The sequence below is a fragment of the Acanthochromis polyacanthus genome, chromosome 16 (assembly GCF_021347895.1).
Source record: "Acanthochromis polyacanthus isolate Apoly-LR-REF ecotype Palm Island chromosome 16, KAUST_Apoly_ChrSc, whole genome shotgun sequence".
In the NCBI taxonomy this organism is placed as follows: domain Eukaryota; kingdom Metazoa; phylum Chordata; class Actinopteri; family Pomacentridae; genus Acanthochromis; species Acanthochromis polyacanthus.
Window position 1 is genome coordinate 17,522,978 of NC_067128.1, and position 18,174 is coordinate 17,541,151.

Below are 18,174 nucleotides of genomic sequence, written 5' to 3' on the forward strand. Positions count from 1 at the left end.
ACATTTAGTTTGAGTGATGCTGTTTTGAAAAGCCTTGCTAATATGTTGTCTTTGATGTTTCTTACATTCCTATTCTATTGGCCCTAATGGGTTTATTCTTTATCTGTGAAGTCCACAGCCTGCATCTCTCTCTCACTGCATCAGGATGGTATCCCTGGCAACTCAAAACGCTGAAACAATTGCTGAAGCGCATTGTGTGGACAGAAGAGCAAACAGGATTCCTGCATAATCTATTAAGCCAAATATTGAAGTTAAAGCCTTGTTAATGCCATCAGAAATTGAATTTAAGAACACCATAATAATCTAAATAAGCAGCAACTAACTGTGTTGTTCTGGCCTGAAACAGCAAATCCAAGCGGATGATCACGGAAATGACCCCTAAAATGACAACTACTAGCAAGAAAAACACAGCAACATCAATAGAATGGATGTGACTTTATGTCATGTTAAGCAATGTTTAGAGACTGCATTTTCTATTGTCAAAGAGCATATTATATTCCTTGACAAAACAAAGACTTTGAGAGACATGACCACATATGTAGGCTTTTTTCTTCATGTGGGAACTGTAAACTTCCTGACTAGGAGGCAAAAACGCACAAATGACAAAAGATGAGCTCAAATCTCCTAATCCGTAAAACCCACATCCATGCCGTGTTATCTAAATAAAAATCTATGAAGCATGGACAAAAACACAAACCACAGACACAAACAAAACCTTTAAAATCCATCAGCAGCCCCAGCGAAAAACAAGCCACCATTGTCACAAGTATTGAGTCCCGCTGCAAGGCCATGCCGCTCACAGGACGCTAATCCTTCCTGACTAGCCTTGTTTACATTTCGCCTCAGATCACCCCTCTCCTCCTCGGCCCTCCTTGTGTTGCTAACACACAGCTCTTAAAAAGATCCATCCACCACAGCGAGAAACGAGAGCACTGCTGCACATCAGCACTCAATGAAAATACAAATTAGCCTAGTTTCTGAGAGGCTGGCTTCAATATATGTTTAATATAGAAGCCGGTGCTGCAAGTAGATAAGAGTTTAAGGGGGAAAAAAAACATTGAAAATGCAGCAATTGAATGAAGCAGACATTGCAAAAAGGACTATGGTTTGTGTGTGTGTGTGTGTGTGTGTGTGTGTGTGTGTGTGTGTGTGTGTGTGTGTGAATGTTCAGGCCTATGTGAGTACGTAAATAATGCAATGATCATTTTCTTTGAACAATTGCTGGGCTTGCCTATGCATACGATGTCAATAATATAACAGCATCATCTTTTATTAATAGCAAAACCATATTGTTTCATGGCACACTGAATAAAAACATGTAAATGCAGAGTTGTAGCTTTTAATTAGTATTAATTCATTAAACTTTTGAACACAAAATCTAAGAAAACACGAAAAACGGCTGTCACAATCGTAAAGATAACAAGCAAATATTAACATTTGATTAGCTGGGAGGTAGACTTTTTGCTTCAAAAACTTTCTTCTATGTGTGAATGACTAATTAATTGATTAATTCTTTCAGCTCTAATGTGAAGTGACAGCACTTGTAAACAAAGGAGAGAGGCTCCATCTTTCCAGAATGACCTTGCCATCATAATTCTATTCATTTATGAATGCTGACAAACCGAAATAAGGCTGGTGTATTTCTGGAAATGGACTGACACAACGTACAATTTATTGACAGACGGCAAACACAAGATACAGTAATTATATCTAATGATGTACCAAGCAAACACAAAATGCGTCCACTCAATGCTCTGCACTCCATAACCTCATATAGATGGTTTAATTGATAAATTCAAGCACATGAACATGCTCTAGCTGTGTGCTTGTACTGTCAAACACATCGAACAATCCATTCTCTCACTGAGGGAAGCAATGTGTTAAAAGTTTGTGCATATAGCTGATAAGCTCACCAGGCAGCTAGCCACCGTCATGTTTCTGGGCTTTCCTGTTTCCCCACCATTGTGATCATGAACAACATTTCTCCCATCTGGTGAGTGTTTATGATCAACGCTGCCTCATTACTGTTGGTAGACAGCTTTCTTTCCCCATCCCAACACTGCCATGCTTTACAAAGTAATGTCAAAAGCTGACATGATGAGTTGAACCTGATGTGTAGCTACAATTCATTGCATGCATGTATACAAAATATTGCAATGCTCACAATCATTTAAAGTAGGCATTCTGATATTTCTTATTAATTCCAGATTTTTGTGGTTCTAATTCTTTGAGCAGCTGGATAGAGCTACTTCAACTGTAAAATACTGTTTATACAGTATGGGTAATATTAATTTCATAACATTAATACTATGTAACGAATCAGGACCAAACATATAAACACATTTATGCAATTTCTGCATCACCAACATGAATACATGGCAATGTGATGTCATACTGTGACTGCACAGCTTCAATCAGTGACATTAGAAATGCACAGTTTAACAGGTTTACAGACAAAACATACTCCCTCAGCTGAGAAGCTGTATTGCTCATAAATAATCATCAGCAAACATTTTGGTTGAAGAAAGACGCTTTAAGGACGATTTATATCCAAAACTCTGTACACAACTTGTGCCCGACCAGGTTATCCACAGCATCAGTAACCATGGTGATCTAGCCAGGTAGCAAGAGAGGCACCTTCGTGGTACTGAAAACTGACTTTCAGCTCAACATATATCTCCCTAACCCACTAATCTCGCTTCGTAGTACAGCCCTCTCATGTGTGGCAGAACACACTGGAGTACGGTATAGGAAAACGTTGCTATAAAGTTCAATAAAGCCACTTTTGTTGGTATAAGAACCTTGATGAGGACAATAGTTACTAAAAGTCTATGTGCTGCGTTCAGCAAAGACATAAGGAGTCTCTTAATATAATGTTACAAACAAAATCCTACCGCATTCTCGATGACAAAGTTTGTGAAACTCTGCTTCTACATGTTAGCAACAGAGCTAAATAAAGCAATCCCAGTACTAACAGCAGTGTACAATAGTGGAGTCTTGTAATGTGTTTTGTAACAGTACATACCACTAAGCAACAAATGAACAAGACAAACCCACCAGGAGACAGAAAACACGGAGGAATTCAGTTCCCAGAATGAAGCAGATGAACAGCAGTAGATATACAGTAGGTGCAGTACACTGTGTGCTCCTGAGCCAAAGCAGTCGTTAGCCTCTGGGCTAACCTTTCACACTTACACGATTAGCCAGTTGCTATCAGTCGCTCCACCAGTCACACTTTCTCTGCACAGACATTTGCTCTGCTCCCTCTGTAACAACTAATTTCACACAAGCGTGAGTGAAATTTGTTTAGGAACCGATAAGCAGAATTGAAATTAAACTTTCGAGCCCGAGACGGAACGATGCCCGAAGTGATGCATTGATCAAAATGCTCAGAATGGAAACAATCAGAACGTTTCCATTTACCCAATTAACTCTCCAGCTCATGTAAAACATGACATTTCTTCTGATCGCTCACTCCCTGGGTTTGCCCTTGGCTGGGACGAAAAGGTTGCAGGGAAAGGGCTGTTGTGCCACTCACACAAGTGTCACAGAACAAGAAGAGTTTTTGCATCATTGTTGTTTTCCAGGGGCTAAGGACTTATCTGTGGTTGTGGCTGGTAGAGTGTGACCAATGTGGAAGCACAGAAGACTCATGCAGTTTAAGAGTAGAGAGTGTAACAGAGTTTGTTTTCTGCAGCTACAGTTTACACCTTGCATGCAATTTATTGTGGATACCACTATTTATCAAGATTCCCTTAATGGCGTAACATGCATCAGTAGATGCTACAGGGCAGCTGTGCCTATAGAAGCTTCTAGTCTCTTTACTGATACTGCAGCACACGCAACACAGACAGGTGTACACCAAAAATTTGTTTAAGAGTGAAACAAGGCGTTCTAATGTAAGATGTACCCAGGTCGAAGCAAAGAAAATCTAGTCTCTATCTTGATTTGAGCTGCACACAAACAATCTAAGTAGGGGTATGACAATATTTAGATGACATGTGAATGCAAAGAGTGTAAAACACAATTACTACCACAGCCTTTAAACTCATCCTCAAATTCTGACATCCCACACTACAGTTGACAAACTGCACCTTTGCATCAGTCTGCACAGGACACACTGGAATAGTACTGATTTGAGAGACAAGGTTGTAAACATAAACTGGGTAATTTTTGAGCACACACACAAAATGAACTGCTAGCGAACCATAAGCTATTCAAAATATCTATTGAAAAAACAACTAGATTGGAACTGCATACTCCATCTTTGAGTAGTTCAGTTTCTCCTTGAAGAAAAAATATTAGAAGCGTGGGCCCTGATTTCTGCTTGTAATACCGGCAATCCCACATGAGTAACTACTGCTGTTGCCAGCATTAAATGAGCTGAACATGATGATGTGTCCTCAAATCAGGCAATAGTAAATTAAACTGAAGTTCTTTATTATTATTAATATTATAGGCTCTGTTAACGGAGCAACTGACTGTTATGATGACAAACATGCACTACTAGAGGGAAAGCCTGCACCTGCTTCACAATATTTGTCAAATGGATTTTTAAAAATATCAGTATCCACTTATTACACAATTTACACCCAGTTAAGTGCGAACTTTCACACATGAATGAACAATCACTCAGCAACCCACTTATATACACAAACATAAACGGATGCATCCACTGGGCTGGAGTGAAATGCTGCTGAAACACTGGCTGTTAAGTATGACTGCTACTACTAATGATAATAGTAATAACACTACCACTGGTACTTTCAGTCAAATTATTAAGTCAGACACATTTTAAAAGATACTGAGACGCTCAAGAACTAACAATTAGTGGTGAAATATAAATTTATTGACTAATGTGGTCTTAAAATGAAAAGGCTTGTGCCATGTAAGTGTACAAGTGATCTAATAGAACCATTTCTCCCTGCTCTTCCTCATCCACACACACATATAATGAACTTTCTCCAGCACGATTCCCACTAAATATTTTTTTCTCTAATCTTGGATTAATCTGACCACAGCACACTTAACAAAGCATTCATGTATGGATGTTCATTAAAAGGTTCATTCACAACTCAGAACAGCATTTGACAGATGACAACTTTCATGGTTTGCACTTAAATAAACATTCAAGCTGTGTTACATGTGACTGAAACCATCATAATTAGCTACAGCTGCAGTGTGAGCAGAGCATGTCACTCTTCCACACATACCAGTCTTGCAGTCTTACAGACAGAAAGGAGGGAAAAAAAATGTGCAGAAACAAAACAAATACGGCTCTAACCGACACACCTGTAGACCAATCAGGTCAGCCCGCTGCACCTCCTGACCTCACCTCACTCACTCTGCCTGACGTATTGTGGAAGATCGAGCCTTCAGTCACCAGAGAGGAAGAACAAAAAGCAGCAGCGACAACGCAACAGAGCCAGGCCTCTGAGAAAGACAGTCCGCTGCCTCCACAGGCTCCCCATTACAGCCGCCTGCCGTCTCAGTATCTCTAGGTTCGTCTTTTCTTCGCTCTCTAATTCCGCAAGCTCGCTTCACACACACACACACACACACACAGACACATATGGACACACGCACTCAACAGCGGCAACGTATGGCTCGCAGGGGGGAGTGAGGAAGAGACCACCAGGTAGAGAGTAGGGAGTGAAGGATGGGGATTACCAGGAAAGTCCCATTTTATTATTTAGGCTTCTTCAAGACCCTTTATCTTTTGTAATACCCTAGTATCACTGTGAATCAGTGATTAAAAGCATTGAGGCTTCTGAAAGGTTCCCATAGTTTCAATTGTCAAAGTTTGTAATTAGTCCTGGTGTATATTAACAATGTAAACACTGTCCAAAAAAAATCTCTGGGATTTTACCAATTTTCATAACTACCCCAGGCTTAAATATGGTAGATATTCCAGGAATGCTATTAACAGTGGAGACCCTAAATGCAGAGTAATCACAGTATACACACAGTACAAATAACTACATTTTTATCTAGTGATTAAATAGGTAGTAGAAGTTGTACTTTTATTATAATGTGAGTAGATTATGATATTACTAAAGATAAATACAACAATTATTTTCTACATGAGCTCACCACACTGCTCACACACCCCTCTCTGCTAGATGGAAATGGTACAGCCTATGAGAAGCTGCTCAGTCACTGTTGCTAAGGCCCACCCTCTTGAATATAGGACATGGCCAGAGAATGTATACAGTTTCAGATAAACAGGGCAACGGTACACCCAGTGACTCATTCATTCACTATTTTTTGTGGTAAGGAACTGAGCATATCAACATATGGACATGTACTAGTATGGCTGTATCAGTAGTAAATCAACTTTACTGTTATTGTGCAGTTTCACTGCAGTCACCTCACTGGAAGGTTTAAGTGAGCAGCATCTTCTGTCAAGACACATTACGCTAAAGAAATGTCTTTCTGTTGTGGGAAACTGTGAGGCTACCACGTGAGGGCAGGTTTTGGTTTAGTTTACTATTACTTCAATCAATAAACAAATACTCGACACTGTTATCACTCAAGTCAAATGTATCTCAACAAATCAAAAAGTCTGTATTTGCAATAATTATCCAAAGATGTTTTTAATCAAAATATTGTCCAATTTTCAATTAGCCATGCATTTAGGGCATGTAAAATAAAAGCAGAAATGTCTATTGACATTCAAATAAATGTTACGACCTTCAGTTAATGCAGAATGCAGTAATTAAATTAGTTTAATTTTCAAGAGTGTTGCAATCTTTCTTTCCAAAACAAAACAGTACCTGGTCTGCATGCATAATTTCTCCAAACTAAATTAACCACACAGCACATGAAGTTTGTGATTTAGTAATAAACACGGTTACTTCTTTAGAAGTAAAAAGTTAGAAATGATTGAACTTTCTGAATATTGTTTCAGCACAGAGGGACACATGGATACATTTGTCTCTTGTATATAAAGCATTTACAATGCACTTATTGTAAATTGAATGTCACCTCCTCTTCTTAATTCATCTCACACATATTTATAGATGGCTTATCAGTCACATAAGCAGGATTTTAAACTACTGTCAATGTTTTTTTTTTATACCTTATCACCAATATACCCACAGATAAGCCAAAAAATATTTACAAATGCCAAATTGTGATTTATGGTGATTTTTTATTTTACTAATAGATATGTTCCAGATGGGACAACTATAAAGAAGTGACAAAAGCAGAAGGACATTGGAGGAGAGATGCTGAAGATGAATTTTGATTATTTCTAGGATATTTTTTTTCTAAAAATACCTTGCCCAAAATTGATCCTGGTTTCCACAATGTTCTGCAGCATTCTGTCACACTAAAAGAGCCCAGCTGACGCAGTAGTTCTCCACTTAATTGCTAGCCAATAGCAAGTCTAAAACCATGGAGTTATGCGAGCCCTCAGCTCCTGACGTGGACCTTGTTAACCCGTGCTACAAATGAAAAGCTGGACAGCACCAGGCCTGGACATGATCCACACCTACTGGCTAAAGAAACTGGCAGTATAAATGAATCAACTGCTGACAGATGGGATGATAAGATGAACAGGCATATGGCACAATAAATGAACAGCAGCCAGAAGGGAACTGGTAGCAATACCAGAGGAGTCAAGCACCAGCTCCTGGCAGAGACTGCAGTCACCCAAGATTGCAAGACCAGACAGACCAACCTGTGCATGGCATGGATTGACTCCAAGAAAGCCGATGATTCAATGCTTACAGACATGGATCATGGAATGCTTATACTAGTACAATATCAACAAGACATTAAGAGCTTTCATCAAGAACTCAATGGGGCTGTGGAAAAGGACACTGGAGGCCAATTCAAAGCCAACTGCACAAGTCACCATCAAATTCAGCTTATATCAAGGCAATGAACTATCACCACTGCTGCTCTCCATAGGCCTAAAGCTCCTCAGCCAGACCATCTCAGAGAACAGCTATGGATACAAGTTCCAAAGTGGAGCTTCACCGTAATCATCAGCCATTTTAGCTACATGGATGACATTAAGGTGTATGACAAGACATCAACTCCCTGATCCACACCATCAAGATTTACAGAAACAACATCGGGATGCCATTCGAACTAGACAAATGCAGCAGGATGGTATCAAAGACGGGAAAGATGATCAGAACTGAGGGGGTTGAACTACCAGAAGACAGCACTGCAGATGTTAAGGACAGCTACAAATACCTTGGGATACCACAGTCAAATGGGAACCAAGAGGAACCCGCAAGGAATTCTGCCACAGTCAAATACCTACATCGAGTAATGCAGTCATAATGAGTCAGCTCAATGGGAGGAACAAGGTCCGGGCCTTCAACACATACACCCTGTCAGTCATCCAATACCGTGCTGGCATAATCAACTGGCCAAAGGAAAACATGGAAGCCACCGATATCAAGACAAGGAAGCTCCTCACAACGCATAGAGGGCTTCACCCCAAGTCCAGCACCCTGAGGTTGTAACATGAAGCGGACCGACTGCAGCTAAGGACTAGAGTGTCCGCACCGGCGCCCAGGATAAAGCAGCTAAGATCCAGGAATAAATCCTGAAGATGCCTCCGAATGACGAGCTGCTGAGTGAATACTTATCTAATCTTACCAGTGGCTAGAAAGGGCAAGAGCAGGGGTCGGCAACCTTTAACACTCAAAGAGCCATTTCGACCCGTTTCCCACAGAAAACACCAGGAGCCGCAAAATCCTTTTGGCATTTAAAATGAAGACAACGCTGCATATATCGTTTTTTTTTTTTTTTACCTCTATGCCCTTGTTAATCAGTCGTGATTATTTAATTACAAAGCCTCTAATTAGATAGATTTTTTTTTTAATTGTGTTCTTCCACTAATATTTATCTTACTTGGTTAATGTCATTTTTGCTCCTGGACCTCATATGCTACATAATGTTAGCTGGAAATCAATATTTTGCGAATGTCTATTTAACTTGTAAAAATCTATTTACCTATTTATCTTCAGCTAATAACTTTTCTCCGGTAAGTCGCTGCCCTATTTTTCCAAGACGACACTCCTCTGACTCTCTGACCTGCTGCCTGGATGTGACATCGAGCCGTGTTCTTGCAAGTAACGTGTATTACCCTATCATGAGTACTTTTGACTCAAAGACGTGTCTTTCTTGGAGTGGAGCTTTAATATACAGGCTTGCCATTCTTGAGTACAAAACGATGTGAAACTACAGGCGTTGCTTCTCCAGGAGTAAAATTTTTAAAAAAGGCATGAAACATGTGAGAATCGGAAGCTCCGTGTTGTCTCTCTGCATCAGCTTTGCGCTCTCATGTCACAGGCACACCACATCTGGTGGAGTGACATGTCAAAGTAAGAGCGGTAATTTAACAATAAAATTCTCTATATTAAAATGCATTGAAACGCTCCTGAAAGGAAGAACAATGTATTTTCCAAAGTTACAGGGAGCCACAACAGAGGGCTGAAAGAGCCGCATGCAGCTCCGGAGCCGCGGGTTGCCGACCCCTGGGCTAGAGTGAAGGACAGCACAGAAGCACTGATCATGGCTGCATAAGAACAAGTCCTCAGCACAAGATCCACAGTGGTAGCAGTCTATCACACCAGGCTGGATCCACGGTGCAGGCTGTGTAACGATGCTCCTGAGATAGTCCAGCACATAATAGCAGATGTAAGTTGCTGGCAGGAAAAGCGTACATGGAGCACCATAACGAAGTGGAGTGGGTTCAGCTGATCCTAGGAACATCATCCAGGGTTCTCGCCAGCACATTTCAGCGTAACGGCCCATTACGCTGTCGTAACGGCCCGTTACGCTGTCAGTTTAAAAGATTACGCTGTGATTAGGGCCACTACGCCAGCGCATTTCAAAGATTACGCTGTTGTTATGAGAGTGTGTGGCTCCGTCTTGAGAGAGGGAGAGAGAGTAGCGTGTGTGTGTGGGAGAGAAGGGGAGAGCGAGATGTCCAAGCGACCTTGAATGCAGCGCGCGAGAGAGACGGCATGCAGTTCAGTCTGTTTGGTAGAGGAGGAGAGAAGGTGTGTAGTTGCTGGGTTGGCGGTACTGTGCGGTTCAGCCACTGTTAATAGACAATAAAGGCTGCAGTGTTCTTTGATGTGGCTGGGCTCCTGTGTCTTTGCCTCTACGGCTGCTGAGGAAGTGAAGGGGGTTAACCCCGGGCTTCCTGACCATGGGCCGAACAGGAAGGGTTAACACTGTGATTAGGGCCGCTGCACTGTTATTTTGACAGATAACGCCATGTGCATTTGTTTTTAATCGACTGGGTGCCTATCTAGGTTAATTTATGTCTCCCCACCTCAGCCGTACTTTCCTGTTGATTGACCTGTTCCCGTCTATTGCGCGCGCGCATGCGCGTTCCTGTCTATTGCGTGTACGTGTGCAGGAGGACCTGCCGTTACGCTGAAAAAAATCCTGGTGAGAACCCTGTCATCTGAGGTCTCTGTCCAGAAGAGCGCAGTCCCAGGACCAGTAAAGACAATGCACAGAAAACTCAAACTACCTGGCCTCTGGTGGAGGACCCAAGCTTGAAAGGAAAAATACCATCCCATGAGGGGGTGAGACAGGGATTTAAAACATTTTTTTTTTTAATTAAATTTATTATCAGGGTCCATCACTTAGATCACAGCTGCTCACACAATGGGGAAAGTCTATAAAGCCACATCAAAGTGTTTTCAAGTGTCAGTGATCACAGTGCAAAGCATCATCAAAAAGAACACAGTGTTTCACAAAGTGAAACATCTCAAAGGTCACGGCAGAAAGCCAAAAATGACTCCAGTGGCGACAAGATTGATAGTGCAAAAGGCGAGGAAGAATCCAAGAATTGTCACTAAGACGATCGTGATACATCTGACGGTACTTCAGCAAGACAGGCACACAGAACCTCACCTGGACAAAGAAGAAAGCTTTTGATCATAAGTTCTTACATCTGAAAAAAATAGCTACTGGACACATGGCTGCAGCTATTGTGGGATGAAAGAAGGCATGTAACCCCAAGACCTCTATCCTTATGGTCAAGCACAGTGGTGGGAACATAATGCTTTGATTGTGTTTTTCAGTCAAGGTGCCAGGCACCTTGTCAAAGTAAATGCCATTATGACAAATAAGGGTGATATTAACAAAGTGGAGGAAAACATCAGTCAGTCTGCAGAAAACCTGTGTAGCACTGGACAAGATGATCAGAAACAAGCAGCCAAAAAGGTTTAAAAAAAAAGGTGAACAGGAAACAGGATCGACAAGTTGAAGCAGCCCAACAAGAGCAAAGTCCTTAATTTCTTTCAGATTTGATTAAGGCAGCTTAAACATGGGGCAATGACTTATGTTCTTCAGTGAAGAACATAATTGGCAGATTATGATTTGTTGCAACCTTGCGTTTATTTTTGTCAAAGTTGCATTGTTAATATGTGCAGGCTTTTAAATCAGTCAACTCTGGTTACATTCATTCACAGCAGTAACATACAGTTAAGCAACAATGAATTCATACTCATTCCAAATTTTGATTTAGAGTCTCCTCTAACTAGAAATGACATAAACAAGCAACATGTGCACTGTGTTAGAGATGTGCATAATGTGTTATTATTTATATGTGTTTCTTGTTTGTTTTTCAACGTTTTGACTAAAAATTCAGTGTACAGAATTCAGTTCTACACTGGGATTTTAGACAATGAAGATGTGAATCTTCAGTAATTGATTTGTCAATAAGTCTTCACATGTGAAACATATTAAGAAACAACACATTTTCCAGCATCAGTCTTTGTCCAACAAACCACCAAATATTGCAATATTTACAATCATAGTGAACAGTAAAACAAATGTTATTGTTGATGATTGTTAATTTTTTTGGTTTTAAAAATGACAACCACAAGATCAATCAATCGGCTGATCATTACTGGGGTTTAAAGCATCTGAAGATTGGTTTTCATTTGCGATATTAATAGAAACAAAAAGCTGACAGGAAAACATATATATATATATATATATATATATATACATACACACACACAGACTATGGTAATCTATGAAAAAATGGTCTGAAGTAAATCAGTTTAAACATACATAAATGCTGGTGTGGTCCATTAAGAGTCCCTGCTTCTCAAACAAATACACTGTTAAGTTCCAGTCCATTGTTTCCCACCATCTGTGTACACCCAGATCCAGGATGTTTACCAAGAGTAAGAAATAACCTTGGACTGCTCACAGCTCCACAGACACTACAACAGTTGGAGTCCTCAGTGTATAGAATACACAGAGTAAACCAGTCTGCAGTGGTGAGTTGCAGTCAGTGGATTTCTACTCATAGTCACTTTTCTCATCTGTGTAATAATGGAATGTACTGGGTGCTCAAAAATTATGCAAAATGTATAACCAAATGTAAAAATACATATTTTAGTCCACTGAAGTAGAACTGCTCCGTTTATCTTCTGAGCACACAAAAATATACCACCCGTTCTGTAGCCTTAAAATATTGTGAGAATATATCACTACATATAAATATATTGGTAAAATGAAAAGCAAATTAACATCAGCATATGAATCATTCTTTACACAGCTCTGCATATCTGCCTTTCATAGTGCCTGTGGGTGTCATTGCTCACCTAATTTTTTTCACGCAGCACTTCCAATCTCAAACACGTTCACTGCCAGACAGATAATTCCACATGAATATTCATCATTTATTGAACTCGGTTGGTCTCTGTGTAATTGGTGCGTGTGTGTCCTCATTTCAACTCGTGAAACGCTATGGGAGGCCTACTCAGACATGCTGGGATGTTCAGAGCAACGGAGCCGATCTGGGGCCTGAAGTGTCAGAGCACACAGCACAGGGGAATAATGGAAAATAGCCAGTGAGAAAGAGGCATTATCTTTCTCGACTCTCCAAAAGATTAATTTAGGCTTAACTAACTGGTCCTCCCTAAAATTAAATTGACAGGCCATTAAGTCCGTGTGGAGAACGTGAAGACCAGAGTCTTTCAAATTCAGCCAATTATGCGTGCTCTTTGCAAACCTTTCCCCTTATTTTAACTCAGGGCCTTATTTTCATAGTTTTTGTCTTGTGGCAATTCCACATTGCATCATCTTTTTCACTGCAGATCTTGACATGACCTCAACTTGCTCTAGAAAACACAAAGAAACAGAACGACTACTTGCAAAATGCAAATCAAACAAAACTCACACTGACATTTCAATTATGATCACACTTTTGATTTTTGTGGCATTGCACACACTTGTCTACTTGCTTCTGCTTTGTTTAAAATTCAGTTCAATTTATTGTGCCCCTTCAACAAAACACCTTTTAGATTAGTAATGGATCTGCAAAAGGAAAAAAAATAATGTAAAATTAAGTCTATAATGTAACAAAATATGAAAGGAATGAAGATGTTTTGACATCCCCCCTAGCTCTGTTACTCAAGAAGTAAGCAATTAAGCCCTAAGTCAATGCTAATCTGCCATTTGCAAATGAAAAATAAAACATTGCAGCATGTGTGGCTTGCTCAATCTTCTCAAACTTTCAAATTTATTGGCCTTCACTCTTTTTTATCATATATCTGTGTGTGCACGTTTTGTCGTTTTGGTCTCGCAAAACAAGCAACTGAACAATGACGTCTTCAGGTAAAACTAAAGCTTTCAACTGTTCGCCCCTTTATTTATAAACGTCATGATCAATCCTGAAAATACTTAGCACAGTAATAGCTCATGTGAACAAGATTACAAAACAAGCATGAAATCCATGCAGTGTGCATTTTAAATTCCACATTTTCAACTCAGCACAGTGAAGTAACCAGCTACTGTCTTGCTTTATTTCTCTGAATATTAATACTGACCTTTGTTCATCTCGATTCCTGCCATCCTACAAACGTGGCCTCAAGCCTTAGTTATTAGCAGCTTTTGTCACTCACGAAATAAATAAACATGTATTTCAGTAAATAAACAAACATGAAAAATATCCGGTGGATATTTAGTAAGAGTCAGCGTTAAATAATATACCCAAATTCCACAGGACAAACTACACTATTCACTGTAGGCTGCAACCCAGAATTCAGTCCTGGCTCACAATGAGACGTATTGCAGCACTCAACACAGAGTACACAGTGCTGACCAGCCATACTGTACTTACTTGATCTAGGGCTCCAGTGGGTGAGTCATGTGGTGGCTGTGGTGGCCTTGTCCAGGGCTCTGAGCAAAGCTAAAGGGAAGGAGGGGAGACGGGGGGTGAGATCAGTGGTGGGCAAGCAGCTTAACGTTGAGATGATGGAGCGGTGGTAGTAGGGTTATGGCTCCACAGCCGCTCTGTCACATGGCACCATCCCAGGTGCAGGGAGAAGCCTTTTGGCCTCTGACTGGAAAAGAGAGCAGGGAGAAAAGAAAAAAGAAAAGAAAAGGGAAAGACGCACAATGGAGTTAGAATGCAACGCTACAGTGTTTTTCATATGACCTTCTACAATATGGGCTGTACTGCTGGGAGTTAATTTGCCATGGAGCTTATACACCATCATCACGTGATCCACATACAAGAAAACACTCTGTCTGATTTGGTGAAAATGAGCTCTATAATGCCGCAGATTAGGGACAATTTCACTTGCCCTCTGTGTAAGAAATAGTGAAAACTGTCCTTATTCATTGTTTACATTTAACTATTCATAAGAAATGGAAAAAAGGAATATCAAAAGATTATCTAAAGGAGAAAGTATAGAACCCTTACTTTTCCCTCAATCCATACCACTGTCTTTTATATATTACAGTCTCATAGGACAATGGGATATTACAAACCAATTAAAAAAATGTTGTTTTCAAGGTTAGGTTTAAATCATTAGAACTTGGCGCACAAGGATGTTGAAGAATAAGATCTATACCACCCGTAGAGCTTTCAGCACAGAGAATATTCAAAAAAATATAGGTCATAGCTATGCATTTGCTTCAACACTCATGCTTAAGAAGAGCATAGGCATCCACTTTAATAATCACTTCTGTCAAACACAGATTCATCTGCTCCTGATGTTTGTGCTTGTTGATATGACATCTGGTTCGTAGCTGCCAACAGCTGGCTATTTGGCTACCCAGCAGGCAGGGACAGACTGAAGACAGTAAAATCTACACACCCTTCTGTCAACTTTCGTGGCTTCACATTTCATAATACCTTCATCAACATATGTGTGCCAAGTCTTTCATTTTCAGTCAATTTCTTTCACAATTGCAACTACTGATGCAAATTTTAAACAATTTCCTCAACCAGCTGATGGCTGCAATGACAATCAAGAATCATCAACAATCACTGAAATGAGTAAAATACAGTGGACGTATTTTCAGATGCAGAAAGAGCCATTTTTGCTCAGAGACACTTAATGTTCGCTGCAAAATCAATTCAGATGCTAAAGAAATTTGAAAAACAGACACAGTAAACACCAGGCTACTGCATGTATAAATGAATACCAAAAAAAGACTTCATTTAAAATAGCTGTTCAACAATTGGCCCAACAAAATGCTAAGTGTCAAGCACAGCAAACAAGCTGCAGATTTCCACAGTAAAAAAAAAAAAAAAAGAAACATTATTAACATCTTCACACACAGGCACTCAAAATTTCTAGTTCAGCGGTAGCATGAGTTTCAGGTAGCTAACTAAACCACAGCTGCCAGACACTTTCTTACAAGTTGGTGCTGAACAGCTCATTAGCACAATTTCTATAGTTAGCAGTTAGACAGTCAGAAAACACACCTGTAACTCCACCTCATTAAACATTAAAATATTCCACCTGGTGACACAACCAGGTACTAGAGCAAGTCAGACAGACAGTTAAACTGCATGTCCTTTATATCCTGAATTAGGAGTAAACATATTTTGAATTGGTTAAATGAATGGCAATTCACTATTTAACAATTAAGCATCATCATCTCTTGATGCAACCATTAAATTAACCATGAGAATCACTATGAGTCTTTGCCTGCGTAAGCTGAGAAACGCATGAATTAAGAACCCCAAAAAGTGCTCAGAAAGCAGCAACTAATCAAGTCACACATTAAAGACTGTTGTGATTTATATAGCTAATAGAGCCAGTTACAGTATGTGTTACTTGATATTTTGTTACACAAAAACAAATACACAAATTTATATTCTGTAAATTTATTTCAAGTGTAAACACTACATCCACAAATGCATTACGTCTGTAAGAACCTTGCCTGGAGGCCAGGATTGTAACGTTTATGAGAAAAAGAAGAGACAAAACAACTGAAAAGCAGCAGTAAGCAGCAGCTGTTTTTATCAAGCCATGTATTCTAGGACGAGTATCCAGGAATAAACTCCGACCAACTGCAACTTCACATGACAGAGCAAAAAAGTGTCATAATGCAAGAACATTGTTTTCTATTGTTTCTTCTGTTCATATACTCAACAACGTGACAACAAATCCATCTAAAAGAGTCTTAAGTTTTGATGTTATCTGTTTGTAAATGACCAACTGGATGTAAGTCTCTGGGTGGCTCTGATCCTTCATAAACCACTCCCAGTTTCCATCTGTACAGCAAACACATATTCAATCTGTGCTACAGCAGAGCAATCCCACTCTCTGGAGAAAGAGCTTCTGGAAGAGATGAGCACTATGAGTGATATTCCTGATGGTGACTGTGCACATCAGAAGCGGTGCTGAGTAGTGCACAAATTTTAAGCATTAAAATCTGTCTCTGTTTACAACAAAACACATGAAAAATGTTTTCAAAAGCATTTAATGGAAAGATCTGATGGGATACGATTGCTGCCAGAACCAAACACTCCAAGTGATAAAGCATTCCTTCTATTCGGACCCCTTTCACAGCAGGCCTGCTGGAGCACTTCTGCTGTACAGTTGTTTTTAGTCAGAAATTCTTCAGTAACCAGCAGGTTTTCTTCCTGAAAAGTGGTTCACATGAAGTCTCTCCTCTCTCACTGTCTAGCTGATGCTTCATTGGAGTTCTATCAGATTGTACTTTCCAAATGTGAATTATACCTTGTCTCTGGTACAGTCAGCAAACTGGAAGATGAGTTAAAAGGTACTTAGACGAGTCAACAGAGAAAACAAGACCGAGAACAATGGAGTGAGCGGGACGAAAAGCCAACTACACCAAGACCAAACATCAACTTAGTTTTGTCATTACATCTGTGTAATTACTTATCAAATGTTCAAAAAAAATTTTTTTTTTTAAAAATCTCTTTAAAACACTCGGACACATTCAGAATCCAGGTACTGGAACTGTAACAGTGAGAATGACAAAACTGCAAAGACATCTTTTCACAGTTATCAAGCATGTTTGATAAAAAGGGTCTCACTCGAAATCATGATGTAAGCTTGGAAAAGACTGCTGAGTCAGCTTTCTTGGATCAAGATTTTGACAAAACCTCGTCAACATTATTATACAAAATATACATCCGGGAACAACAGCGAGCCGTTTAGCCGCATAGTGGATGTCTGCCCTACAATTCCTTATCTTCAAGTGCTTCGCTTTGAAGATACAGACATAATAACAGGACCCTCACGAAGACTGAAACATTTCTTTTTTCAAATATTAACCTACAAAAGTTACCAAGACAAAGGAGGCAAAGCAGTTTGAAGGGAAATCAAACTACACGGGGAAACCTTTCTCTCATGTACTCTAAGTAACCAACACATCAAATTCCGTGTGTACTGTAAAGCTTTCAATCATAAAACTAAGTCTATAAAGCTTGCATTTTATGCTGTCCTTGATTTCTTCATGTTGCACAGAAAGAATTGTTTGCCCTTCACCAAGTTTAGTGAACCCAGTCTCAACTCAGTCAACTAGCTAACACTGACTTGTTTTGGAACAGTGTGGCAATCTCCACGCCACATCTATCAATGCTTGTAAATAAGTACAAGGCCTACGTGCCAAATGGTGCAGATGTGGAAAGGTCAGCTGCTTTATACAAATGTGTGTTATCAGCTACAAGAAGGTCAATGAAAGACTTTAAATGTAGAGATCTTATTTTTCATTATAAGATAATGTCACTTGAGTGTCATTGAGGCTTGCTTAATATCAATGAAATGGTGCCAACATTGATCACATATTGACTGTTGATTTTTGGCCTATTAGTACTGCTAAAATTCAAGAGGAAATCCTCCATTCGTCCCAAACCTTACTGCAGACTACATCTTTTAAATTTAGACTCATTTTTCTTACTGCAAA

General features: G+C 39.8%; 1 protein-coding gene across 1 annotated transcript in view; it reads right to left on the minus strand.

Moving 5' to 3' along the window:
• Positions 1 to 18,174, minus strand: part of ncoa1 (nuclear receptor coactivator 1) — a 60,382-nt gene that overhangs the window by 30,201 nt on the left and 12,007 nt on the right. Inside the window, 1 exon segment of the mRNA XM_051960768.1 lies at positions 14,123 to 14,345. The gene's annotated coding sequence lies outside the window, so the exon portion shown is untranslated.